The 27,892-nt window shown below is 39.4% G+C and overlaps 1 long non-coding RNA gene across 1 annotated transcript in view; it reads left to right on the top strand.

The window, feature by feature from the left end:
• The first annotated feature begins 13,088 nt into the window (after positions 1 to 13,088).
• LOC147574504 (uncharacterized) overlaps positions 13,089 to 27,892 on the top strand; it is a 94,444-nt gene continuing 79,640 nt past the window's right edge. The window contains exon 1 of the long non-coding RNA XR_015243742.1: positions 13,089 to 13,157. This is a non-coding gene — a long non-coding RNA (uncharacterized LOC147574504). The remainder of the gene's footprint in view (positions 13,158 to 27,892) is intronic.

Raw genomic sequence — 27,892 nt, 5'->3', positions numbered from 1 at the left:
TCCAGAAAGAACTCAGCACCAGAATCATGTGGTACTTCATTGCAAACCAGGGGATGGCAAACTTTGTGCTCGAGGGCCAAATCTGGCCCACCACCTGTATTTTACTTACTTCTTACTTCTTTTATTATTTTTTTTCATTGGTGGGGGGAGGAGAGAGAGAGAGAGAGAATGAGATTGGGAATCTTGAGCAGGCTCCGTGCCCAGTGCGGAGCCCCATCTGGGACTCTATCCCTGGACTGTGAGATCATGACCTGAACCAAAATCAAGAGTTAGATGCTCAGCTGACTAAGCCACCCAGGTGCATCCAAAACCTGTATTTATAAATAAAGTTTTATTAGAACATCACCACACTCATTTATTTATGAATTTTCTATGGCTGGTTTTGCACAATGATGGCAGAGATGAGAAGTTGTGACAAAGACTATATGGCCCTCAGAGCTGAAAACATTTTTTATCTGGACCTTTATAGAGAAAGTTTATTGACCCCTATTCTAAACCAAGAATGGCAGTCTTTCAAACTGTGGTCTCAAGTTGTTAAATTCTAGTTTCCTTGTTACAAGGGTAAAAACAAAAAACCAAACACCAAACCAAACAAACCAACTAAAAAAAAAAAGTGGTATGAGGTAAAGTGGGGTTGGGGAAGGCTTTCAAAGTGTTTTATGTATGTATGTATGTGTGTATGTATTTATTTATTTATTTTTAAGGAATTTAATTTATTTGAGAGAGAGAGCAGGGGTAGGGAAGAGAGAGAATGAGAGAGAAAATCCTAAGCTGGCTTTGCACTGTCAGCACGAACCTGATGTGGGGCTTGAACCCACAAACTGTGAGATCATGACCTGAGCTGAAATCAAGAGTCAGATGCTCAACCGACTGAGCCACCCAGGCATCCCTCAAAATGCTTTAAAGTAAGAAGCATAGGTATGGAGATAGTGGTAATCAATCCAGGTGATACCAAAAATTGTCCCACAGATCATTCCTGGATTTTTGGGATCAACAAAGAGGCTAGGGTAGTTAGTATATAGGGTATGAATTATGCGAAAAGTAAATAAATAGGTCAGTGGGTCAAGACAGCTTCTGCCCACCCATCCTCTTGACCCCTCGTTTAGTCTTGGACTATGCCTGTTCACCAACCAATTGGGTTCATTCAGGATTCATTTCTATTACCTGGTAACAAGTTGGGGCCAGTTCTCTTCAAAGTTATTTTAGTTGCCTACTAGAAGTTTCATAGGCATTTTAACTTCAGAACTTCACCACTTAGGGATTGCCTAGGATTTTACATAATAGTCTAGGAGTCCTTTCTGGCTATGTTTGTATGTATGTATGTATCCATGAAATATTTTTTAGTAGTCTATTTTTGCTATTTTAATATATTTAAATATCTAACACCTTTCAAATTCCCCTGTGTAGTTTGTGTTTCTTAAAAAATCTATACGGTTTCATAGGAAAATCTTCCTAGATACTAGAGACACTTGCTTTTTTTAGTAATCCAAAAATATATTGAACAATGTTTTCAATATTTTTAAATGGATGGGTCAAGGTCTTATTGTTCAGTATGAACAAAGAATGATAAAAGATAGTGAAAATGAGTCTGCCATTTGGTGATTATAGGCAAATTGTTTAGCCTTCATTAGTCTCAGTTTTCCCATAAGTAAAATGGCTATACCAATAGTACCTAACTTGGCATTGGTATAGCAAATAAGCGAATAATGCAAGTAACTTGTGCTTGAAGCAGAGTAAGCTAGCTATTTTTATTATAATTATCAGGTGGCTTTGACAACTCTGTACAGTTCAGCCATATGACAAGAAAAGAACGTCAGGATATTTGCCACGTAATTGTGCGTCAGTCTAAATGGAACATTTCCCACCAAAAGTGAAAATAGCCCAGTCTGGCATTTCTCTGGGTTGAGAAGGAAAAAAACAATCATTTGTCAAAGACACTGTTTTATGAGGATTTAACTGAGCACAAATTGAATTTGTGGCTTGGTCAAGGAGAGAAATATTTGCAAAACATCTCAAAGATGACAGTGATATATCCACATTGCCATTGGTTGCAGTTTAAAATTGATAACGTTATGCTTCCACATATTTCTGAGAAAATGGTAATATTTAAGAGACAATAAGCCCAGTTTTCCTAATACATTCATTTCTCTTTCTGAATGTTCAGAGCATTTTAACTCCTTTACGCTCTTTTACAGTGCCATGTGGGGAATTCTTTCTCTACAAAATTATAAGGCACACATCAGCAAAACTCTGTTGTTGTTTTTTTTTTGTTGTTGTTGTTTTTTTGTTTTTTTCCTGCTTCAGGTTTGAAGCCTAAGCGACCCTCTCAAATGCTTTATTCCAATGTTATATCAAGTTCGGTTTTAAGTAAAGGGGTTTTCCTTGTCAAAAGCAACATATCCAGTAAGTTGCAAAAATTAAAATGGACATATTCTTTCTTTGGTTTATTTAATAAATTATGTTGATATGAGAAAAATATGTACTTTTTAAAAAATAAAATTTGTTGCTTCATTATTAGTGAAATGCATACGACTTGGGCCTAAATTGAACAAAGTTTCATAATCATCTTAGTCAAGTTCAAATGAAGGTTGCTCATAGGAATGACACCTAAGGTGGATCTTAATTTACTGGAACTGGTTTCCGCAGTCCTTTTATTCTCATGATATTTAATGTATGGTTACTTCAGTGATTGGACAACATAATATTTTGAAATAATCCATCAGTGCACCAGGATATAATTGAAATGCATAAGGTGCTTCCTAGAAAAAAACAAAAGATGTTTTGTGTGGACCACATCTGAATACATTTCAATTTTGATATTAATCCAACTAGATGCAACAGCAGTGCTAATAGCTATGAAACACTTGAAGACCATTATGTTTTTTTGCTTTTTTTTAAAGCATAAAATAAATCTTTAACATTTAAATATACAATTGATGTTGGCTGTGATTGTGATCATTCTGTCTCATCTTAAAGGAGAAAGCAAACTAACAATGAACTCTAACAAAAAAAAAAGGAAAGAATCCCACTTATAATAGCATCAAAAAGAATGAAATAATTAGGAATGAATTTAATGTAGGAGATGAAAGGTCTATACACTGAAAATTATAACACATTGATGAAAGAAATTGAAGAAGATACAAATAAATAGGAAGATAGCACATGTTCATGGATTGGAAAAATTAATATGTTAAAATACCCATACTATTTTAAATGACCTATAGATTGAATGACCTATAGATTGTAATCCCTGTCACAATTCCAATGGCACTATCACAGAACTAGAAAAAAAAAATCCTAAAATTTAGATGGAACCATGAGAGACCCCAGATAACTAAAGCAGTCTTGAGTATGAAATGCAAAGCTAGACAGATCATAGTTTCTGATTTCACACTATATTACAAAGCTATAGTAAAACAGATTGGTATTGGCATGAACATAGAACAGACACATAGATCACTGATACAGAATAGTGAGCCCAGAAATAAACTCACACATACAGGGTCAACTAATTTTTTTTTTTTTTTTTTTTTTTTTTTTTTTGGTCAACTAATTTATGACAGAGGTGTCAAGAATACATTATAGGAATGGATGTTCTATTCAATAAATGGTATTGGTAAAACTAGATATCTACATGCAAAAGAATGAAATCGGATGCCTATCTTATACCACACACAAAAATCAACTCAGAATGGATTGAAGACTTCAGTTTAAGACCTGAAACCCTACAATTCCTATAAGAAAACATGGAGGGTAAGCTCCTTTGGTCTTGGCAATGAGTTTGGATCTGTCAGCAAAAACAAAGGCAACAAAAGTGAAAATAACCAGATAGGACTACATCATACTAAAAAGTTTCCACACAGCAAATAAAATACTCAACAAAATGATAAAAGACAATCTATGAAATGAGAGAAAATATTTGCAAACCATATAGCCAATAAGGAGTAAATACCCAAAATATATAAGGTAGACTTAGAACTCAACAGTGAAAAACACAAATAACCATATTTAAAAATGGAAAAGAACCTAAATAGAAATTTTTCCAAAGAATACAAACAAGTTGGGGCACCCGGGTGGCTCAGTCGGTGAAGCATCCGACTCTTGGTTTTGGCTCAGGTCATGATCTCACGGTTTGTGGGATCAAGCCCTCTGTTGGGCTCTGTGCTGGCAGCACAGAGCCTGCTTGGGATTCTCTCTCTTTCCCACTCTTTCTGCTCACCCTCCACTCACACTGTTTCTGTCTCTCTCAAAATAAATAAATAAATAAACTTTAAAAAAAAAAGAATACAAACAAATTGCCAGTAAGTATATTGAAAGGTTCCAATATTACTAATCGTCAGGGAAATGCAAATCAAAACCATAATGAGATATTACCTCATACTTGTTAGGATGTCTATTATCGAAAAGACAAGAGATAACATATGTTGGTGAGGATGTGGAGAAAAGGGAAGTATGACTTATGTCCTAAAAGGACACCTTATTTGGAAAAATGGGAAATCATTAAGAAGTACCACAAAGATTTTTTGGAACTGTGAAAGGAATATAGACAAGTAAGTCCCTCAAGAGTCCGGGGGATGAAAGTCATTGCAAATGGCAGGAAAAATTCATAAAGAAGCAATATTTATTAAAAATAAGATACCCGATTTGTGGCAAAGAAATACAAGCTAAGCGCCACCCCATGGAGAGGAAGAACCAAGGCAAAGCCAAATCGAAGGTGGGAGTAAAGTATGTGTTGGCACAAGCGAAACCCAGTCCACAATGAAGGAGGAGAAAATTAACAGAGCTCCTTCAAGTTTCATGGGAAACAGGAAGTCAAGTTAAGATTCAAGAGTCATAAGACAAATAAGATTTATTAGATAGAATATGTGGTGGTGACCACAGTCAGTTTGTGGATGGGCAACTGGAAAAAGAAAGATCAAGTAGGAATGTATTGCAAAAACAAAAAAAGTAACAGTGTTTTTGACTCAATGGGAACAAAAAGGAATAGCAGTCATAAACATTTTTGAAATACAGAAAAGACAGGCTAGATAGTCATTATTTCATATCGATTTATGATTGATAGATTTCTTCCTCATTTTGTGAGATCGGAACCTGATAGATGAGGAAAGTTGAATCTCAGAAAGTCATGTGTTTGCCCAACAATACACATAGCTGAAGCTGAGGAATATGCCTCATGACTCCAAATCTGGGAGACTGGTTTTTTTTTTGTACCCAGAGTTGTAAAAACAAAGAGCTCTAGGATTCAGCCTGACAGTATAAATGGCTGAGGTAGATAAAGTAAAAGGGGGGAAAAATGATGTGAACATTATGACGAATGACAACTGACTTTGACCTTACTTAGATTAAAATAGAGAGTAGTGGAGACTGTGAGCAATGCTTTTTCTCATTTTTTTCAATGTTTATTCATTTAAGAGAGAGACAGACACAGAGACAGAGCATGAGCAAGGGGAGGAGCAGAGAGGGAAGGAGACATAATCTGAAGCAGGCTCCAGGTTCCGTGCTGTCAGCACAGAGCCCGACTTGGGGCTTGAACTCATGGGAGAAATGCTTTTTCTTAAAGGGAAGTCACCAGTGTGGTTCAAAAGGAGAAAATGTGAACCTTCAGTTACCAAAACCAAAATGTAGGAGCCAATCTTACCCTACAGCCAAATCCTGAACACTTTACCTTCAACCTATCTGAAGAATTTGGTTGCTTCTTCACAATGCCTGCATTGCCTCCAAGTCACCATCGTCTCTCATTTAAAATACGCCTTCCCAGCTGTTCTCTAAAAGCTCACTCTTGATTATTTACATTTTCCAGACTTTATTTTGCATTTTTCCAAAAGACACTTTTACAAAAGTAAAAATGCCAGCCATAGTTTGAAGGAAACGCTTTCATGATATGCATTTGAAAAAGAACTTATAATCAGAATTTTTAAAAATTCCTACAATAACTTGGGGCGCCTGGGTGGCGCAGTCGGTTAAGCGTCCGACTTCAGCCAGGTCACGATCTCGCGGTCCGTGAGTTCGAGCCCCGCGTCAGGCTCTGGGCTGATGGCTCAGAGCCTGGAGGCTGTTTCCGATTCTGTGTCTCCCTCTCTCTCTGCCCCTCCCCCGTTCATGCTCTGTCTCTCTCTGTCCCAAAAATAAATAAACGTTGAAAAAAAAAATTAAAAAAAAAATTCCTACAATAACTCAATGATAATAAAAGATAAACAAACCAGTTTAAAATATGGCCAAAAGATTTGAATAGACACTTCACACTGAGGCTACCCAATGACCAAAAGGCTCATTAGGGAAATGCGAATTAAAACCACACTGAGATACCACCATCAAAATGGTGATTCATAGCTTGGGGAAGACATTTGTGATTCATGTATATCATCTACTTGTGTGTAATAAATTATGATAAATTCAGCAGCTTAAAACAAAATAATCTCATGATTTCTGTGCATCAGGAGTTTGGGCTTGGCTCAGCTGAATGTTTTAGAATCTCTCACGATGCAGCAGTCAAGATTTCAGCCACAGCAGAATGTCATCTGAAGGCTGGACATGAAAGGGATTTTCTTCCAAACTCACATGGTGATTGGCAGAATTGAGTTCTTCCAGGGAAGTTGGATTAAGGGCCCTGACCTCCCTTAGTTCCTTGAGTGTGGACCTCTCCAGCGTGGCAGCTCGCTTCATCAAAAGTATGCAAGCCAGCAAGACAATAAAGAGTCTACTAGCAAGATGTAAAATACCGTCTTATGTAACCTAAACTCAGTGGTGACATATCATTTTTGCCTCCTGCTAATTAGACACAAGCCACAAGTCCTACCTTCCAGCACCCAAGAGAAGGGGATTACATAAAAGTGTGAATGCAGAGAAATGGAGATCATTGGCAACTGCCTTAGGTGCTACCTATCGTGTGTGACAAAGAACGTGTAGCGTATTAATGAACTTCTAGAAGTCAGTACTAAATATACGTATGACTTAGTTAAAATAGGGGGAAAAGACTTAAGTAAGCACTTCTCAAAAGAAGATATCTGATAGCCAACATGTATGTGAAAAGGTGCATTACATCATGATTCATCTGAAAATTCAAACTAAAACCACAAAGAGATTCTGCTGCACACCCACCAGAATGGCTAAATTTAAGCAGCTGACAATACTCACTATTGTCAAGGAGGGAGAGTGACCGAGATTCTCCTTGTTACTCGTGGGAGTGTAAACCACATTGAAAAACACATTGGTAATATCTAATAAAGTTAAACACATACCTACCCATGACACCACAGTTTCACTCCTAGATATTTCTTCTCTCAGAGAAATTAATACATGTGTCCACACACACACATACACACACAAAGTACTTTCTTCATAATAGCTCCAAACTAGAAAATACCAAAGTCTATCAACAGAATAATTCAATAAAAAGAGTAGTATATTTATATGAATCACTACACAGCAGATTTTAAGGACAAGCTAATGACACACACAATAACGTGAATGAATTTCAAAAACACTTATCAAAGGAAGTCAGAAATAAACAAAAATTCATAGTGAAGTATTCTATTTTTATGAAATTCAAAAAGAGGCTAAATTAGTCTATGATGATAGAAGTCAGCAAAATTGTCATTTCTAGGAGGGGTGGAGAGAGATGTTTTTGATTCAGAAGGAGCATGTGGAAATGTTCTGGGTATGATGGACATGTTTTATATATTCATCTGGGGGGCGGATGTACAGATGTACATTTGTGGAAATGGTCACTTAAAATGTGTGCATCTTCCTGCATGCTCATTTTAGCTTAATGAATTAGAGTGAGGAAGACGTAAAAACACTTTGATGTGCATTCAGATCACTTGGAAATCTTGTTAAAATTCAAAGCCTGACATAGGCTTAGAGATTCTACGTTACCAGCCAACTCCAGGTACCCTTGCTGCAGAAGCAGCCAACGCAGGCTTCTCTTGAGACTCCTTCTTTACTATGTCCAGACTCTTAAGAGTCTAGAGACTCACTAATTCAATTTTTCTGCAGAGTGAATGTCTTATCTCCTACTGGGCATTTGCCTATATTTGGTGGTTTGAATCAGAATTCAGTAGGCCAATAACGCAGTGTTTCTGAGGAACTGAGAGAACAGCCCCCCCACCCCACTACCACCACCACTCTCAGCCAAACCAGAGGATATTGAGGGGATCAGAATAAAACCTGGTCTTGGCAAAAGCCCTCGGGTAGATGATCTTTGACTATCCCATAGGGCCAAAGGCACACTGCTTAAGTGAAACAGACTTAACAGAGACTGGGTCTGGTAAGTGAGGAAATCATAATCTGTGGCTCATACCGTTCTGTGTCATGAACCCGGACCTGAACTTTTCCAGACAGTCACACCTATATATTTTTTAAACCTAGGAATCTATTTCAGGGCCACAGAAGGTCAGCTTGGGTGCCGGTAGCATTTACAGCTTATACTGTGGGCTATGATGAAGAGTACGTTAGACACCTGATAAATGATAGCTGTATTGTTAGTTTGGCCGTATTAAACATTGAAAATGCGACTAGTCCATACTCGGAAAGTCGATTACTCAGATCTTTCTTTGAACAGCAAAAACTCTGATCTTTGATGGCTTTTTTCTTACCTTAATACTTTTGGCTTCCTTTATGAATAAGCCACTTTTCCCATATCTGAAGATTCTCCTGGGTAATGTTACTGCTCCTTAATATAAACTAACAAAATGTGTTCATTTAACAAAATAATCTATTGTGCTTAAATTTAAACAAAATATATTTACTAAGCAAGTTGAGAGATAATAAAATCTGAGCAAAGGATGTTCACTAGATAATTTAAGATTATTAATTGAAGCAGTTTGCTACAATAAAATGTATGAAGACTTGGATCAGACTTGCCAGCTATGAAATTTAGGCAAATCACCTGTCTATAAAATGGAGATGATACCTATCTCACAATATTTTTAAGGAAGGTGATATTTGTAAAGGATGAATTGTAATGCAAAGCATGATGTAGATGTTTAATAAGTTTTAATTCCCTTCTCCCCACCCATCCCAGATTTGATCCAGAACACTAATCTCTAGCCATCTCCAGTCCCTGGTATAAGTCCCCTATGAAAAGTACTACACAAAGCATTTAATCAACTTACAATTCTATGAGAAACTAGGTATCACTAAATATTATATATTTGCAAGCTGTCTTTTCCCACTGATAATCCCAGGAATTGGTTTAAGCATAAAGCAGTCAGTGAACACCGAGTGTGTCTAACTATGATCTTCATTATTTTTGTGTCTTCACTTCTTTTACAAATAATTATTAAAAGTAAGATAAATTTTCTTTTAGAAAACTAAACAAACCACACTTAGTAATGAGAAGATGACAGTCTTACTCTTGGGGGAATTTGTTTAAAAAGAAATGATTAAATTGCCCCTTTCTGGTCATATTTGCTTCTTTCCAGTGTCCTGTCCTCCACTCCGCCATTCTGCACAGGGAATGTTAAAACCAGACTGGAGGGAGGATAGAATCAACCTGCCCCCGCCCCCCCCCCCCCCCGCCCCAGAAACCACCCTCAATATATACGGGGACTAAAAGTAAGATAAAACAAAAACTCCAGGATTAAACTGCAAGTAGTCACTCAGCAATTATAAGAGATTTTCACAGCCTGAGGAGAGAAGATATAGTGGCCGGAGCAACCAATGGGTGATGGAGAGGGACCAAGGGAGAGGAGAATTATCATCCTTAGAGAGGCGGTCAAATGAAGAGGGGGCTAAACGTAGGGACTAAGATGTCTGACAGTGCAATTGCTACTTGTTCAGATGTGTCATTACTTTTTCAAAATAGTATGTTTTTTCTTGACTACAAATGTATTACAGGTTTTGTTGCAAAATTTAAGACAATGCAATTCCAAAAATTTTACATACTTTGTGTTCTTATATTTTGTATCAGTCAGGGTCCTGCCAGAAACAGAAGACACACCCAAATTAGAAAAAGAAAATTGGGGATTACTTACAAAGGAACTAATTACAGTTGACCCCATATAGTCAAAAATCCACATATAACTTTTGAGTCCCCCCAAATTTAACTGCTAATAGCCTAGCATTGATTGGAAGCCTTACCGATAACATAAAGAGTCAATTAACACATATTTTATATGGTATATATGTTATATACTGTATTACTTCAATAAAGTAAGCTAGAAAAAAGAAAATCTTATTAAGGGAATCATAAGAAAGAGAAAATACATTTACAAAACTGTACTGTATTTACTGGAAAAAATTCTCATATAAATGGACCAGCACAGTTCAAACCCATGTTGTTTAAGAGTCAGCTATACAAAAGTGTGGCTGAATGTAAGAGACCCACAAGACAAGAATCCAGAGCTAGCAGTGGAAGGGCTGTTACTAGAAAAGATTAAGGAAATATTCCCAGAAGTCAGGAGGAGAGGGAGTGATATGGAAAAAGATGCTTTGTGAGGAGCATTAAGCCCTGTGACTTTCAGGAACACAGCCAGCTTAATATGCTCTCTCACAGGGAGAGAATCAGGATTATGAATTCCTTGGGCTTCTTCCTGTTTGTTGTTGTTGTTGTTGTTGTCCAGTCTTTTGTGTGGCTTCTCCATTAACTAAACCTACTAGTAAGTCAGAGAAAATGGGAACCCTTTAATATCACCTCGTGAGTTTGGGAAGTCCCCAGTAACTGAGGGTAGTCTCAGATTCAGTAATCGGTAGAATGGCGCGTTGAACTCAACAAAGCTAGTATATTCATTTTGGCTTATTACAGTGAAAGGAAAGATCAAAATCTGTAAAGGGAAGAGCTGCATAAGGCAGGATCCAGGAGGAACCAGGCATAAGCTTCCTGTTGTCCTCATCCAGTGGAGTCATTTGGACAATATTTATTTCTCCCAGCAACAATGTGTGACAATACACACAGAATGTTGCCAACCGTGGAAGCTCACCCAAGCTTGGTGTCCAGAGTTTTATTGAGGGTTGGTCACTTCGACAAAGTATGACTGACCTTAGTCTCCAGCCCCTGCTGAGGGTGAGCTGACACCATGTGGCCCAAGGTGCAAACCATAAATCACATGGTTACCAGAGACTACCAGAATGGCCCAACACCCCCAGGTAAACAAAGTCACCCTTTTTCAGACAAGGGCTTAGAGTTTATCTCCCAAGATCTGGAAGCAAAGGGATAACCATGTGTGTATGTATGAGTGTGTGTGTGTGTGTGTGTGTGTGTGTGCGCGCGTGCAAAGTATATTATTTACTACATAGACCCATGTAGCTTAGTGGGACTGGCTATATAATTTGTGGGACCCAGTGCCAGATGAGAACGGGGGAGGTGCACCTGTTCAAAAATTATTATACATTTCAAATTGGTGACTGAGGAGCATTAAACCAAACATGGGGCACTTCTGGACATGAGAATGTGGACAACTGTGTAGGCCATATGCTAATGAAGTTAGCCTTGCAGGTCAGCTCAGTTTATTTGCTAATTGGGCAAACTTGCCCTCATTCATATGGCACCAGGTGCTGAGGGGATTCCAGAGATTGAAAAAACCAACCCCTGCTCCTGAGGCATTTACAGCCTATTAGGGTAGATAGCTACATCCACAAATAACTGTAATACAAGCTAATAGTCTATGTACCTTCAGGAAGAAATAGGAAAATGCTATTGAATTTAGAAAGATTTAACAATCTTCCAGCTGGGATTATTAACATGGTTAATAATGGATCTTGCAAGGATCCAAGAGATAATGTTTATGAAAGCAGGTGGAAATATATATATTTTCACTTGGCAATATATATATCCATTTGGTAAACAGCCACCTGAGTCTATAGAATCCTTTTGGCTGCCATCTGTCCTATTATTAGAAAAAAAGTAAGATACTAAAAGCAATGTGCTGTTTTGCTTCCAGAGGGCAAATCAGCTAATCAAATGGGAAACATACCCGTTCCAGGAACAAGAGGAATATGGCATGAGACTGTGTCTATCTGATGGCTGTTACCTATAAATTCAGTCCCAGGATTAAACAAACATAAGCAAGAAAACGAACAAACAAAATGAGGGGTGTTTTCTGCTACAATGACTGTGTGTGTATGTATTTGACTGAATGTATTACTTCAAAGAGTTGTTTGGGCCTTTCTGCCACCTTCGTAATTGCGTACAACCAGAACCTACGGGATAACACAGAATGACAGGTTGAAAAGAAACAAAAGATTTCAACAGGTAAAATCCATTGGCGCATTTCTGTTCATGTAGGGAAAATGAAAAGCTCCAGTGTATGTGAACATTGGTTGTAATGGAGCCGGTCTCATTTCAGATGGCATGTCCTCAAGAAAATTTGATTCCCCAGGAATCTCTTAAGAGTAACTCAGTCATATATACCTTTCCTGACAAATTCTTGGAAGATAATAGTCAAATATAAAGATGTTGGAGGAGGCCTTTGAGATAACATATCCCCATCCCCACCCCCTACCAGAGACATGACCTTAGGCGATGGGGGGCCCCAAACTCCCCAGGACCCCCCATCCTTGAAATAATGTAGGAGAATAGACCCCCACAACACCCACAGCTGGGGCCGTTTCCTAGGATGCAGCCCTGAGACAGACTCTGGAGTGACTGAACCCTGTCAGGCCTCTATATAAACATTTAAGATTCTTGCAGTGGGTGCAGGGCTCTTCTTATCTTGTGGCACCCAGGATGAGCCTTGGAAGTAAGTTCCCTTGCTTCTTAAACCTGTCACCTGCTCATCTGGAATGGTCTGCCTCTGTCTTCTGTATCTTTGCCTTTCGTGTAAGGGGCAGATTCAGATTTCACCCAGGGAAGTCACGAGGCTGAAAGCCAAAAAAGGAAAACCCACAGCTAGAGAGAACAGATATATGTCCCAAGACATCGCCAAGTTGAATGGTTGTTGATAAATAGTGACTGGAGATTAATAATTAAACTTTTTAATAGCAAATAGATGGGTCCCACAAGAAGGCTGAATTACTCCTTAGGAGGCAATTCTACATGCCACTGAACGTGGGAAAGAAAACCCCACAACTAATCCAATCTGTCAACCTCTGGGTTGTCCTTTCATTTAATCCATATTACTTTTATAACGCTTGCTTTTCTCCACCTAAACGTTAATGAAGTTACTGCTGTCTCCAGGATTAAGAAAACATGCTTCCTCTAATAAATCAAAGATCATCAGGTAAAACAACATTTAGGATTTCCTTAAAGTATGAAAAAAAAAAGGCACTTACCTGGAGAGTGGGGCATTTCGACAAAGACAATTTGGAATTCTTGAATTTAGATGTTGTTGCGTTGTACTTGAGAAGATAAGGAAACAAATCACAAGAGACTCTTAACAAAGAGAACCAACTGAGGATTGATGGAGGGAGGTGGTGGGAGATGGGCTACATGGATGGTGGGTGCTAAGGAGGGCACTTGTGATGAGCACTGGGTGTTGTATGTAAGTCATGAATCATCGAATTCTACTCCTGAAACCAGTATTGCACTGTACATTAACTCAAATTTAAATTTAAAATTTTAATATCAAATTTTAAACAGTTAACCCCTTATAGTGGCCCGGCAAGGGACCCGTGATAGCAGTACAATATTAACCTGTTTACAACAATTTTATTTAGAAAGGAAAAAAAAAAAAAAAGGACATCAAAAGCTCCATAATCTCAGTTTTTTTTTGAGAGGCAACAACTATAATGGAGCCATTTGATATTTATGTTTATATTTTATTTTGTGACTGGACTGGAATGCAGTATGTGAGATACTTTGTATTAATAGATTTTGCAAGGATTTATGTTAGTAGGATTGTGTGTTTGTTGTTTTGCTTGTGCTTTTTTTTTTTCTTTTCTTGCTTTTATGGATGTTAGCATGCTTATGGGGCTCTGTGGGTACATGTGTGCTTTTAAAATACTCTTTTCAGGGTGCCTGGGTGGCTCAGTTAGTTAAGTATCTGACTTCGGCTTGGGTCATGATCTCTCAGTTCATTGAGTTCAAGCCCCACGTTGGGCTCTATGCAGACAGTTCAGAGCCTGGAGCCTGCTTTGGATTCTGTGTCTCCCTCTTTCTCTGCCCTCCCCCACTTGTGCTCAGTCTCTGTCTCTGTCTCTGTCTCTCTCTCAAAAATAAATAAACATTAAATTTTTTTTTTAAATTATTGAAAAATAAAAAAATAAAAAGGTCTTTTAAAGAGATTTGGAAAATGATAGAAAATGGCAGGGAGAAAAGGTGAAAATAGTTTTGGTCTTTACCAGGAATAACAGCTACAATTAAAAAAAAAAAAGTGACATTTGAATTTTACCTACCTGAAGAAGATATTTTAATCCTTAAACAACATTTACCCCACACACTCATACATATTAAAAATAAAGATTAAAAAATAGATCTCCATCTAAAAAAAACAGGCCTCTAATTTAACCAATGCAAAGCATTTTAATGTTTCATTATGTGTATCCAAATTAGTGGTAGATGAATTCTGGAAAAGCTGCAAACATATTAAACTTTTATAAATTGCTAATACATTATAGTTTTATAAATTAAACCATATTTATTTTGCCAAAGCAAACTCAGTTTTTAGCATGACATATATGCATATATATATAAAATTTATACTTTAAACATACATATTTATAAAACAATTTTAATTTCTTTTTCAGAATTCAATTTCAGTTGAATAAACACTCAATTTTGTTTTCTCATATACTTCTTAAAAAAGGATCTACCTGCATTTTTCTATGAATAAGTTACAAATTCCCAAATTCAGTATGATGCTTGCTGGCATGGTGTACCTAATTTTATAAAATGATACACACTTCTTAAATTGGGTACTTCCCTGATTTTAACCAAATGATGGATTTCTCTCCATTTATTAAATGTAGCTAGTGTTCCCCAAAATGGAAAGTGTGACCTCAGAGTTTAGAGGTTAAAACGAACATGGCATAATTTGGCTTATTTGATTTCTTTTCTCCTCCTTGAAGTTCTTACTATGCAATGCTGTGCCTCCTCCTTACAGTGGTAGATCAGTTGCATTAATGGTTGAACTGCAGTGTCCTTAATTCTGATCTGGGGCTGGCCACGGGAGTTGCTTTGGCCAAAGAAATTATTGGAGTCATGACAAGGCAAGCAGGGACTTGAAATGATGCTTGCATATCTCCACTTGTGTTCTTGCACATCCTGCATTGACATGAGAATTTTTCCAAGTGAGAGGAGGAGAGACATATGGAACATAGCCAACTTGCCCCAGCTGTGGCCATCCTAGATCAGCCAACAGTCAGCTCAGCCCAAAACTATGAAAGCCCAGTCAGGATCAGCAGAGGCACCTAGCCAACCACACCAGACTAGTGAGCAATAAACACTTATTATTGCATCCCACTGAGGTTTTGTGATTGTTTATGATGGAGCATTATTATGGCAATAGACCCATCCGTTGCTGATACGCTCACCCAAGGCACTGTTTCAAGAAACTGATTGTATTTGCAACCTAGGCAGCTTGCTCAATACCTGCTATCTTTGAGTGATCTGAGACTTTGGAGAAGATAGCTTTACCTCTCAGAGCCCTGATTTCTTCATCTATGAAATAAAATGACCAAACAACATCAGCTTCATGGTCACTTCTGCGTCTCTGTTCTTTGATTGATAATCTGATTTTCAAGGTGATGGATTCTTTTAAATGTACCTTTAGAAGCCTTTTGCAAAACTAAGTTTATAGTTCTATGTGGCTGAAACAGTCCTGAGCTACTGGGGGGTGATTTTGTTTCTTTCCACTAACACTTACCTACAGAGAACTCTTCCCGCCACCCAATACCCAGTATCTCTCCCCCGCCTCATAGCAGAGGCAGCATTAGTGGTGGTTAACCTTGCTACCCCCAAAGCCAAAAAAGCCTTCTTCACAGCCCAGCCCTACAATTTAGGGTTGTGCAAATGTGGGGAGTCATGTTGGGTCTCACTGTCTTCATTAGGTAATGCTAGTACTTACCTCGGTGGTTTGCTTTAAAAAAGTGAATGAGCTCATCCGTTTAATTTAATGCAAATATTAAGAATCCAGAATGGTGCCTGGCACACCTAATATTATTACACTTTGGCTATTGGAATAATGATCCTTCCATTTCTTGTGCCTCAAAGATTTTGGTTAAAAACTAAAATAGTGTCTGAGTAGAAGCAAGTGGGTATTTTTCATAGGACAGCATTTAGAAGAGCATGACCATGCTCAGTGGCCTGTTTCATCAGGAATGGTGCTGTGAGGCACACACAAATGTGCATACTAGCATTACCCATGTTGGGAGCAACCATGACAGAACCAGTGTCCGAAAGAACCAAATCAGGTCCGAAAGAACCAAATCAAGTGTCAAATCTTGCCCGCGTCAAGGAGGCAGTCTGATGTAAACCAAAAGAACAGGGGAAACCAGAAGTCGGGAAAAATCTAGATTTCATTTCTATTGTTCCTAGTTACATATTTATTTCTAGTTTGTTATGTGTTTCTGGTTACATCTCTTACCGATTTGCCGTGGACTCTGATGTGACTTTGGATAAGGCATTTCACCTCTTTGAGCCTCGATGGCGTCTTCTGTAGAAATAGAAATTGCTGAGCTTTGGGAAAACATCCCGTGGAGATACAGATCATATACTCCAAACTGCTAGCCCTGTGCCTCTCAGATTCGTGTCCTGGGAATCATTAGGGTGCAGGTAAAGATACAGCCTCCGTCAGGGAGTCCTCATGGCGTGTCTGCAGATTAGAGGTGGAGAATCTGCGTGTTCACCGAGGTTCCTGGGACGCATTTTGTTGCTTCCTTTCTCTGCTAATTGGGAATCTGAACGACATCTGCCATTCTTTGTATGCCAGGGCCTCACGTGTATCCAGAGGGGCTGATGTGTGAGGAGGTACTTTGTGTGTAGTCAAACTCCAGAAACTTTCATTCTCCTTCTTGTTAAGGAAACAATGCTTCCAAACTCCCTGATCCTACTGCACTTTGGTCCTGTTGAATCTTGATTCTCTACATCTCAGCAAGAGGACTTTGAGATGTTTCTAAGGGAGGAGTTATCAACTGAGGGATGTGTGCTCATGTTGCTGGGGGGCGGGGAGGTTTGAGGGGGGCTCAAATGAAAACGAGACAAAAGGCGGCAGGCACCCCGAAAGAGCCTTTTTTTGCCCCTGGGGCTGTGCTTGGCCTCCTCCACAGACACCATCTCTTTGGATGCTCACAGCCCACGTGTTCTCTAAGAACAGCCTCGTGTTGGTGTTTGCCTCCAATCCACTTCCCGAGACCTCGGCGCATTGTAGTTCCCGCTGGGAAATGGGGAAAGCGGACCAAACAACAAACTACTGCTTTCGGGCCTGCTACCCTTCATCTAAGATTGCCAGCAGCCAGTGTTCACCCCGGTGAAAACCAGGCCTTGTCGACTGAGGGATGAAACAATGAAAATAACTCCATAAAAATGGCAGCTCAGGCCCTTCGTGGCTTAATTGCCATTGACAAGGCAGATCTGGAATTGGAGGGACTTGGGTGAGGATGCTTCCTTTGCTTCTCTCTCTCTCTCTCTCTCTCTCTCTCTCTCTCTCTCTGATGCTTTCTTTGCTCCTGTCTCCCTCTCTCTCTCCCCCTCACTCTCTCTCTGATGCTTCCTTTGCTCCTCTCTCTCTGTCTCTCTCTGTCTCTCTCTCTTTCTGGCCTTTCCCCATCAGCTTTCTTGTTCTCTTGGAGTCTGATCTTCATCTTCAACTTGACTGCTCTCATGGCATCACGCTCTCTGTTTTGGGCTCTCCTCTTCCCTTTCCTTTTTAGCATCTGGCCTGAGAGTCCCTGGGCCTGCCTCACGCTCCGCTCGGTCTCCCGGACCCCCTCCCTTCCACTCCACATCCCCCCTCGCTCTCGGAGCTCCCCACCGATTTTACGAGTCCCCTGGAAGGTCTGCAGTTTATTGAAAGGTGAGGGAGGGCAAGTCTACCCTTGGGTTGGGGAGGGGGTGGCGGTTTCCTCCGTGGGGTTCCCCAGGCATGGCAGAAGGGGCAGACAGCTTTCTGGCTCCCTTCTGTCGAATCCCAATCAGAAAGCCCTATGCTGCTGTGGGTGTCTAAAAGCCACCTTTGGGCAAAAAGGATAATAAAAACGTTCAGTCAGACGTTCAAGGCAGCGTTCCAAACAGCTAGCTGCCAATTCTCCAGTTAAGAGAGGCCTGGCTCCCGGCCGCTCAGATTAACCCCTTTCCCTCCAGCTCTCCATGGAGATATTGCTGCTATGATGCTTAGGACAGAGAAGAAGAGACACAGAGAGACAGAGGGGGAGACACACGCACAGAGAGAGAGACAGAGACAGAGAGAGAGAGAGGATATTGCAATGAAAGAGAACTTCGGGAAGAATCCAGATTTCAGTGTTGCAAAGTTTTATTCCATTTGGACAGCCTGCGCTTCAATAAATAAGATGTTGTGAAGAGAGGGTGGTCAATGTGTTTGAAAGAAAAACACTGAAGGGTGCGACTCAGCTTTCCCTGGCTTTTTAACAGCCATGAACGGCTTGATATTTTTGGCTTGGATATATATGTGAATGTGTGTGTGTGAGAGAGTATTTTTTTCTTTTTAAAAATATGAGGTATTAGGCTCTCTCCCAAAGCACATTCAAGGGAGGCTGCCTGTAAGCCACACTCCTCTATTAGGGCAATGTGTCTTGCAAAAAGGAAAGTAAAAAAAAAAAAAAAAAAAAAAAAAAAAGAGGAAGGAAGGAGACTCCCTCCCTTATGACACACTCACCTACATCCTGATGGCATTAGCTCCTTATTGTTCCCTGTCTAGCTCACTTTCTAGGTCTCTCTATATAGGGTGCTTATGTTCAGAATGCTCACGTCTCGGCCAGTAGCTTCATTCCATTGCAAAAACCTCAAACATGGTACAGTTAATGGACCCAGGTCAAAAGAGAAGGAACACGAGGCTGGAAGACAGACTCAGAACCCACATAATGCTCAATTTGCTTTGTCATCTGCCTAATGGCCCGAGTTTGAATCTCCGCTGTGCCTGACACTGGCTCAGCTCTTCGTTTTACATTTCCTCACTGGTTAAATGAGAATTCCAATAGAATCTGTTCAATAGAGTCGTGGCAAAGACTAAATGAAATAATAACTTGCTAAACTCTTCAAAAGTACTCGATGCAAATTCGTGCTGAAAAATATCTGCTCTCGTTGGTAAATATTACTTGTTACTAATCATTATTATCATCACAATTACTACCGTCAGTGTTTCTGAGGCTCTTCAGGGGCTGGTTGCTAGAGAACGGAGTAACGATTTCACACCAAGACCATATCGCATTGTTGTTTTCCATCTTGGAAAGGCCACATCTAAGCCCAATCACCCAGAATCCCTATAGTATTTTGCCAGATTCCCTAGATGTCAGTGTTCAGAGAAGGAACTGGGCAGCCTTTAACACATTTTCTGCTTTCAGTGAATTAATATTCAGTCTGGTTATGGAGGAAGCCCTCAACTGAGATTTTGACGCAATTTTAATGAAATCTGTGCTTAAGATAAACTTAGCTAATTAGTACCCGTCTTGGCTGCAGTAGCTAAATTTTGGCTGTCGAAGGAACTGTATATTTGCACAAATAGGAGTCTTGATGAGCCCCCCACAGAAGAACACAAGAAAGTTAATAATTTGAGTTGAAGATATGGTAGTAATAAGAGGGATCTGTCTTTATTAAATTCAGTTATTCTAACATAATAACGGAAAGTCAGCAGAACGACCTAGGCAGCAATATCTTAACCAGGTTTGTCTAAAGAATACAAATATTAAAGATTTGTCTCCTATCTCATCCTTCGGTAATATGAATTTTAATGGAAATCTAATATATGATAATTCTTCTCTTATCCTTCACTGGCCCAGGACCCTCAGGCCATAATTGAACTAACCAAGACCAGCATTTTGTTTCTCTGCTTGCTTCCAAAGCAGTGTCCTTGGTTTCTCTTAACTCTACGCTGTCTTCTCAGTTCAGCTGTTTTACAAGCAAAATCATGATTCGATACAGACGTCTCCACTCAGAAGTTGCTCTTCCCGAGTTTCCATGTGTACACGCACAGGACTTTGTAGTACCCATAGCGCCTTATCTGAGCAAATGATCGATTGTAAGAGTGGAAGTACCTAACACCAATTTGAAAATAAAAAAAGATGTTTGCTGCAGAGGCTTCCAGTTTCATATTCTTGCCAGCCTCTCTGGGAGCAGAATATTTTACTGAAAATGCAGTTGTTTCTCCTAAAGACTGCATTCTCTGGCCGGAAGCTAGGTTATTCTATATGATGAGGGCTCCACCAATGAGATGTAAGCATTTTTTCCCCCTTCAAATGCAATGAGTGTATCCTGCTTCTCTGTGTTCTCCTTGATGTCTGGAATATGGGTACGATGGCTGGGTCTCCAACACACATCTTTTTTTTTTTTTTAACTTTTTTTTTTTTAACATTTATTTATTTTTGAGACAGAGAGAAACAGAGCATGAACAGGGGAGGGTCAGAGAGAGAGGGAGACACAGAATCTGAAACAGGCTCCAGGCTCTGAGCTGTCAGCACAGAGCCCAACACGGGGCTCGAACTCACGGACCGTGAGATCATGACCTGAGCCGAAGTCAGACGCTTAACCGACCAAGCCACCCAGGCGCCCCTCAACACACATCGTAAGAGTTCAGTGCGTTCTGAGCACGTGTGTTCCTGTGATCTATGACTGTATAATAAACTTGTTCAAACTTAGTAATGTGAAATGACAGCTATTTTATAATGCTTGAGGATTTGGGGGCTCAGGAATTTAGACAGAGCACAATGGGGATGGCTTGTTTCAGCTCTGTGAGACCTCACGGTGTCTGGGAGCTCAGCTGGGAAGGCTCAAATGACCGAACACTGGGGTGATCTGCAGGCTTCTTTAATCAAGTGTCCAGTGCACCGGGGTGATTTCAAGGTGAGGCTCATCTGGGACAGTCAACCAGAACGCGCACTCACAGCCATTCTGAGTGCTCAAGCTTCTCACAGTGTGGGAGTTGGATTCCGAGAGCAGATGTTCCAAAACAAAATCAAACAAACAAACAAACGCACAGGCAAAGGTGCATGGTCTTTGCTGACCTAACTTTAGAAGTTACGCAGAATCCCTTCTGCTCCATTTTCCTGCTTACAAGATGCCTCTGATTAAAGGAGGGAGGTGACTTTTCCCTACTTCTTTATCAGAGATTAATTAGCAAGGTCATATTGCGTAAGCATGTGTGGTAATTGGATCACCACATTGTGACTGTCGTTGGAAATTTCAATCTGCCACCAGGATTGAACAAAATGATAGGAATGTGGCTCTCCAATAGCTTTATGGTCACCACAACTGCTAATTCCCATTTATTTCTTGTTTTTTGTTTTTGTTTTTGTTTTGGTGTGTGTGAGAGAGAGAGAGATATTTACCTTGCTTCAAATATTGCTATTTTGATTTTACGTATCATGTAGTCAAATCAAATATTAACTGATCCAGCGATCTGTGACCTCAGATTTTACCACATCAGTAGCTCATCCAGGTACAAGATTGGTTTAAACATCTACTGCTGCTAAGTCAGCAGGAAAAACTCAACATCAAATCCATTGCAGTCATTAGACTGATAGCATTCTCTTTTGCTTCATTTATTCAACTTCTTTTTTATTTCTGCTATTTATCTTAGTGGAGAGCAGTTACCTCTGTGCTGAAATGGCCTGGTGGTATTTCCCATCCAGTGGTGTTGCTGATGGTGTACCAGCACGTTCTGATCCCATTTTTGGAGCTGGAACAATCTAAACTTGTATAGAAAAAGCCTTCATGGGTTTTTGTTGGCATAGGAGAAGTCTAATTACACACATTCGAATACACAAGAGAGAAATGGAAGGTTTTTCCCCATTGACTTGGAAAAGTTGGTGGTTTTGACCTGCAGTACTTGAATGAGAGATCCAGGCTAATTATGGGATTGCATGTTTAAAACAGTTATTTCTTTACAGGATACTCACAGCACATTTGTATGTTTAATTTTCTTTTGGATCTGTGATTTTCGATGACTTTCTACACAGAACTCTTTCAATTCAAGAAGGCACATTAGATTTATTTACCAGGAATAGCCTCATTAATTTTTTGCCTATGTTCTGGACCCATATTTTATTGCTTACTTTGTTTTATCTGTTTTATTCCCTGCTCATAAAGATATTCCAGGTCTATATTTGAATCACTTCTACTGCTTTATCTTCCTTATGGATTCCATGAGGTCTGGCATCTGCTTTGTTTCATTAACTGACGTTTTTCTAGTATTTTGCATAGTAAGGGTGGATAAAAGACACTTGCTACAAAAGAATGAGCAACTAGGTCTTGTTATTATTTTTATATCTCTTCTTCTTTAAACGTACTGTTGTGGTAGATATCTAGTCCACTCTTGCTAAAGCACGATTACGTAAATTATCTCATTGTTTCCACAAAGGGGCAAATATCATTGACATACTCTACCTATGGAGATCCAGGCTGATTCTGGTATCTTTGTCATTGATTATGAGAGCTAAGTAGGAAACTCCTTCTAACTGTAATCATGTGCCTGGTGCAGCTCTAGGACAAAAAGTAACCAGTTCACAGGAGTGGCAGAGGTAGGGCAAGGCATCATAATTGGAGCTTTGGAACATCAAAAGCTGTAGGCTTATAGGGTATCAGCAAAAGTGAGGCACATATCTCTGTTTGGCAAGGACTAGCCCTAAGTATGTGATGGTTCAAAGACACCAGCTGAATACAGCAGGTTTTTCCAATGAGGAAATAAATAGAAAGTATGGAAGAAAGATCACCAAGAAAACTAACATGCAACTCAGTGTAACTCCTGTGCAATTTGGGTTCTCTTCATTACTGCTGTATCAGACGTTTCTCATACACCCCTGAGCAGCTTAAAATGAATACTCGTGGAAACCTCAAGAGGTCAAAAGCAGGAGGTGATTGCTAGTGCTGTAAGATTGCCTTTGTTCATGGCGACAGTTTTCAAATCAAAAATTCTCTTTAGAAGCCATCCCAATATCCAAATCCAAGACTGGATACCCCAGGAATTTAAATGGTTTAAAAATATAATTGCACATGTATTTGGCAATTTATGTTAAAAAAAAAAAAAAGCTACTATGAGCAAGGAAATCTCATTCTACTGAAAACTTACTAATTGCTCGATGGTGTAATAATATGATTACATTTTTATTTACAGATCCAGGCTTATGCAGATAGATTACAGATAGCCCCAACCATAATGTCTTTGTGTTAATTAGGTAACATGTATTTTTTAATATACAACAAACATGAACCTAATTTCAAGTGAAGATATCTATCTATATCTACCCATATTTATATAGACAGGTATGTATAATATATATATATATATATATATATATATATATATATATTATATATATATATAAAAGTTTATTCATTTATTTTGAGAGAGAGAAAGAGGAGGGAAGGGATAGAGAGAGAGAATCCCAAGCAGGCTCTACACTGCCAGTGCAGAGCCCGATGCGGGGCTTGAACTCACAAACTGCAAGATCATGACTTGAGCTGAAATAAAGAGTTGACAGCCTAACCAACTGAGCCACCCAAGCATCCCATCTATATAGACAGGTAAATGTATTTATATAGATAGATGTGGATAGATATAGATATAGATATAGATATAGATATAGATAGATAGATAGATATACACACACACACATATATACATACACATATATACATATATATATCTAGATATCTAAATATATCTATATCTATCTATATCTAGATAGAGAGGTAGACAGACAGACAGACAGATAGTTCAGCACAAAGTGCAGTCAGTGCCCGCGTCTATGGAGAATTGTCTCCCAACACATGCCAGTAACATTCTTGTTAATAAGTAGATAGTTTATCATTCTGCAAAGTGATTCGTTCAGCATGCAGATAAGCATCCAAAAGAGTGCCCTAAGAAATGCTATAGTTCTTTGAAGCTCTTGTATACATTTTAGCAAAAAAAGTTGCTCTACTTCCAAAGATAGCACTTTTCTGGGAGAAGAGGCAGGTTTTATTATTTCCATTGATTATTTAGTTAAGAATTTACTTCTCCCATTTCTTTCTCTCTATAAAATAATGGAGCAAGAGCTGCAACTCTAACACATTGGACCATAAAAAACTTGGCAGACAAAAGCGTAGGATAACGAGGAGCTGGGTTTCGGAATAAGACAAAACTGGGTTTAAATTAAAACTCAGATTCTTACTGGATGCCGGTTAACTAAAGCTTGCTAAACCTCAAGTTCGCCATCCTTAATATAAAGGTGACATAGCCTAGTTAAAGGATTATGTGAATAGGGTATGGAAAATGTTTATCCCTGGGGCGCCTGGGTGGCTCAGTAGGTTAGGCGTCCGACTTCAGCTCAGGTCATGATCTCACGGTCCGTGAGTTTGAGCCCCAAGTCGGGCCCTGTGCTGACAGCTCAGAGCCTGGAGCCTGTTTCAGATTCTGTGTCTCCCTCTCTCTCTGCCCCTCCCCCACTCATGCTGTCTCTCTCACTCTCAAAAATGAATAAATGTTAAAAAAAATTTTAAAAAAAGAAAAAAAAATGAAAGTGTTTATTGGGGAGCCTGGGTGGCTCAGTGCATCAAGTGTCTGACTTCGACTCCGGTCATGATCTCACAGTTCGTGAGTTCGAGCCCCACATCAGGCTCTTTGCTGTCAGTAGAGAGCCCATTTCGGATCCTCTGTCCCCCTCTCTTTCTGCCCCTCCCCTATTCGCACTTTCTCGCTCTCTCTCTGTCTCTCTCTCCCTCTCAAAAATAAACATTACAAAAAAAATGTTTATCAAAATGTGTAACATCTAGTGCTCAGCAGATGATGGAATAAAGGGAACTACACAAAAAATTTAATTTCTTCACAGAGCCGATGGGAGGTGCTCTCATGAACCTCATCAAAGGTTGCATAATGTGGACAAGGAAACAGAGTCATGAAGAGGTTAAAAGGATTGTCTGATGTTGAGTTGGAGTACAACTTTTTGCCAGTGCCTGGGTCTGCTTAGACCACACATACACCTTATTTGGTTTGTCCCTGATAAATGATTTTTATAACAAGGGCTGTTGTGTGGCTCCAAGTTCATACCCAGTAGTATCCACACCAATGTGGGGGAGCAGCTCAGAAAAACCAGTGGGGAACCTGTGAGCACGAGCCAGCACAACAGGATGCTAAATCAATCAAAGAGTTAATGGTAGTCAGTTCTAATTAACCAGATTTTAAAGACTTTTTCTTCAAAAAAAAAAATGTTCAAAGTGTGACAGCTTCAAGTTGGCAATTAAAAGCTGTTGAGTTGTAGGTACCTCAAGGTAAGCTCTATTTTCACTTGTCTCAAAAACTAAAAAAAAAAAAAAAAAAAGAATCCATTTTTTCCCCAAACCGTTCCTATTTTCTTTTCTCTGCTTTTACTCTGAGCTGCCAGTGTATATGCTTTTGAATGGAACGTGTTTGTTTTATTTCAAGTAATGCCGCAGTTGATTGAGACTGTGGGCAGCCACACTCCATCCCTAGCAAGTTTTATCCTATTCCCTACATTAATATTTTTGTAGTTATGGGTGTGTGTTTTTTTCCTTATGTGCATATCATGGTGTTAGTGACGGAAGAGGGGGAGGAGTGTGTGTGTGTGTGTGTGTGTGTGCGCGCGTGCGTGCGCGTGCGGGTGCACTGTAACTGTCCACTTTCTGCTAGTTGAGACTTTAGCTATGTAGGGCAGGAGGATTTTGGCACACTTTCTTTTAAAGAAAACACAGCGTGATCTAAGGAGTGCCTACCTCTTACAAGGCCTCGATTGTGTGAAAATGCCAAAAGAGAAACAAATACAGGTTAATTGCGTCGGATGCTTGGTGACTAGTTCACAAATCTTTTATTTGTTTGGAGAAGTCCTGCCATAGCACTAAATTTTGTGTGCGTTCAGGGAGATTCAGACGCAACTTACAGTAGGACCTAGAAGCCAGTGTAATTACCCGGGCTCCTGTCACACTAACAAACTAATAGAGGCTTTAAATAAAATCAGGGAAGACCAGAGATTTGGGAAACTTGAAGAATGAGACTAAATGTTGACTCCTGTTAAGTTTTCTTTCTCCATGTGTTCGAGAGGGCAGAGGCCCCATGGAAAATGGATTATATATTTCAAATTAAAAAAAAAAAACCCACATCTTTTAAATCTCTGGTTAGGAGAATCCTGGTGTTCTGGAATCAGTGTGCTACTCTTCTATTTTATTCCAGTTATGTGGGAGTTGCAAAGATATCTTTCCTGATAAGAGAAATCTCCTAGTGTCATGGCCCTGTCCACCTCCAGATAACCATAGGCATTTTGTGATACTGTCTGTAATCCAAGAAACCACATAAAAATCTAAGAAAAGTTAAAAGCTCTGAATAGCTATTGAAAAGAGTCTTTTGATGATGGAAAGAATTGACTTGGTGGGCATATTTCCTTTAGGCAGGACAAGGTACATTTCTCATCTGATAAAATTGGCCTCTTGTATTTGGGATATCCTTAAAAGTTTTAGGGTGCCACATACAGGACTATGTAGTGGTCTACCCATGGTTCTTGATCTGTATGTAGACTGTAAGGAAGGCCTTCACGAAATTGTGGTGCAGCACAGGTCAAGGCTGGGTAAAAGATTGACTCTGTGAATGGGTGCATTTCTTGCAGTCGATCCAAACACTAACTTTGGATTGCTCTTCAGACTTGTGCTGTCCGTGTCACTAGTAACCAAATTTAGTTGCTAATCCCAAATATGAGTAATTTGTTCTGCATAGAATATAACGAGTCTATTTAGAATGAGATGCATTAAACCACTCGTGGTAACATAACTGAGATTGGGACTATACTTCTGTCTTTCTGCAATTTCCTTTTTATTTTTTTTTAAATGTTTGTTTTTGAGAGAGAGAGTGTGAGCAGAGGAGGGGTGAGGGTGGGGGGTGTGCAGGGAAGAAGACAGAGGATCCGAAGTGGACTCTGCAATGCAGCAGCGAGCCCCACATGGAGCTTGAGCTCACGAACTGTGAGATCATGACCTGAGCTGAAGTTGGATGCTCCACCAACTAAGCCCCCCAGGCTCCCCTCAATTTCCAGTTTAGTAATAGAGTAATTTATCCAGTCACCTATTCATTCAATAATGTGCAAGCATTCTGTGTGTTCCACGCAATATGCTGTGTATTGGGAATAAAATTAAGGCTAGGTTAGAGTCCTTTTTCCTGAAAAAGTCGGTGGTTAATAGGAGACTCTCAGATATAAATAAATAGCACAATGCAAAAAATGATATAAATGAGTCCATGTTCAATATATGGTATAAATCCAGAGAACTATTTCACTCAACCATGGTGGAGATGGGAAATCTCACAATGGGTATGGCACTGGGTTGGATTTTGAGTTACAAGTAAGAGTTTGCCAGAGGAAGAATGGAGGGAAATATATGGAAAAGACGTACAAAGTAGGCACACTTCAGTGAAATAGGCACTCTCTTCATTGTAAAATGCTCTGAACAGAATCACACAGATTAGATTTAAATAACTACTATTATGTAGCTATAATTTGAGGCAGCTATTTCCTTTTTGGCGGCCCCTTCTTCTGGAACAGCGTATTCTTGAAGATTACATATTTCTGGGTCTTTTTTTTTTTTTTTTTTTTTTTTTTTTTGCCCTGAAGAATTGTGTGGCTATGCTTTATTTGATTTTGTGTCCCTCATACCCACCATTGTGTACATAGTTATAGTAGCTGCTAAGAAAAAATCGGTTCAATGAAGACATAAAAGAATAAATATTATGGACCTCAAAGATTCTAGGTATTAGGAGGGGCTTAGGAACAGCAAACTGATTGGAGGTATGGCTGAGAAGTTGTCTTCAAGCTTTTTGCTTAGCGAGTGTGCTACTTACATAGATTGTGGCTTTGGGGAATTGGAAGCCAT

This window comes from Puma concolor, chromosome E1, assembly GCF_028749965.1.
Source record: "Puma concolor isolate L17-30 chromosome E1, mPumCon1.1.hap2, whole genome shotgun sequence".
In the NCBI taxonomy this organism is placed as follows: Eukaryota; Metazoa; Chordata; class Mammalia; order Carnivora; family Felidae; genus Puma; species Puma concolor.
Note: the sequence above shows the minus strand (reverse complement) of the source record. Positions and strands in the feature narration are given on the sequence as shown.